General features: G+C 59.9%; 1 non-coding gene across 1 annotated transcript; it reads left to right on the forward strand.

Moving 5' to 3' along the window:
• Positions 1-1,552: 1,552 nt before the first annotated feature.
• Positions 1,553-1,674, forward strand: AMSG_20097. Its single transcript, XR_001290153.1, has one exon. It is a non-coding gene; the product is annotated as a 5S ribosomal RNA (ribosomal RNA).
• Positions 1,675-1,872: the final 198 nt, after the last annotated feature.

The raw sequence follows: 1,872 nt of genomic DNA on the forward strand, positions 1-1,872 counted from the left end.
CATCGCACATCAATACTGTCCTCCTTTATTCCGATCTCCCCCGCCAGCTCCCCACCGCCTCGGCCAGTCCTCCTTACCGTCCTCGATCAAGCGAGGTCAGCCGGCCAGCTCTTCGTTGCTGGGGGTCGTGCTACCTCTACCTGTGCCTGACAACGACGTACCTTCCACCCATGTCCCTCGCTCGTTGTCCTCATCGCCGCCGCCCGCACACGCACCCTGGCTCACGCCCCGCGGCCGCAATCTGATCTCTGCCATCGAGGCGTTGCGCATGCCGACTGCCACGCCGCCGTTCATGGGCTGGGCAAACAACAAGCCGATCACGCTCCGTCCACCGCAGCCGCACGGCAGCCTGGGCATCACCGCCCTGGTGGTCGATGCAACGTCGTCGTTCTTCGTCAAGAGCGCGCTGCGGTTCCAGCTCGCCATCAAGCTAACAGCGGAAGCAACAACGCCCTGTCCTGCTCCGCCCAGATGAATGGGACATCCGGTTGCTCGACGACAGCGAGCACATGCCATCACCCCTCCACAGACTCGTCGTCGCCAGATCGCGCACACTCTGACCACATCCATGCCTCAGTCGGACACCAGCCATCCCCTCTCCCATCGCCAAACCCGAGCCGCACATGCCGCGCCAGCTCCCAGCAAACGAGCACATGGCCACACACACACACGTATGCTGGACATCCTCTCCAGCCCGATCTACCACCTCACCTTCGCATCGGCCTCCAATCGCCTCCTCAGCCACCCATCCGACGCCCCCAAGGCCGACGCTAAAAGCCAACCACAAACGACCCCGATCCCATGGGCCTCACCTCCCCCGAGTCGGACGACCGCAGATCCCTCGTCGGCGAGCTGGCTGCCATGAACCCCCACTGTGCACTCAACAAAGCTGATGCCCGCCTTCCATCGCCATCTCAACTTGCATACGACTGGCCGATCGCTTCCTCACCCTGACCACTGGTCGGCCACGGCCGCGGTTCTCGATGCATCCACCAACTTGAGCAAGATGCACGACCCGCCGATGGCGATCAACGCCTTGCTAGTGATGTTCTTGTCGTTTGGGCAGCCACCGACTTTGATCGGCACAAGGGCGCGGCGCTTGTACGCCACCGCAGCCACAACGACGTCGGCCGTCTGATCGCTACCGCGCCAAACGCCGTAGACGTTGTTGGAGAAGGTAACGGCCGGGCTCTCCGGAAGCGTCTCGAGCGCATCCTCGATCGAGTCAACAAAGCCGAGATGACCTTGAGATTTAAAGTCCATGATGGTTGTCAGCGCAGTTGTGCATGTACGTATGGAGGCCGTGGACGTCGGCGAGCTGTGGTTCTCGCCACATCGCACAGAAGGAACCGAACAAGGTGAGACTCAGCAATGCAAGCACCTCTATCCCACTCACAGATCAGAGCCCACTCACAGCCGCAACCCGCCGGATGCAGCCACATCTTGCCTCAATCACCCGATCGCCATCTCCTGGTCGGAACCCATTCTGCGACCGCTCTTCGCCCTCGCCCTCCACCACATGACTACCACGCACACTCTCATACATCGAATGCGGTTCATCCTATGCTGAAAATACCCGATCCCGTCTCGCTCTCGGAAGTCAAGCAGCATGAGGGCTTGGGTTTAGTACTGTGGGTGGGGGGGACCACACGGGAATACCGAGTAACGCATTCTTATTTCTTTTTGCCCAACTACACACCCTCCTTGCATGCATGCACCCACCCCCCCTAACCCCACCATCACCACATCAATCATTTCTCGTTCAATTAATCATGACCAGCCCCATCAATTAACTCTCATTCAAATAATCATACCTTCTCCCCCGGCCCTTCCCCCGGCACTCGCCCGATATCCAAAAAATCGCCCAAACGC

This window comes from Thecamonas trahens, assembly GCF_000142905.1.
Source record: "Thecamonas trahens ATCC 50062 unplaced genomic scaffold supercont1.49, whole genome shotgun sequence".
Taxonomy (NCBI): Eukaryota; order Apusomonadida; family Apusomonadidae; genus Thecamonas; species Thecamonas trahens.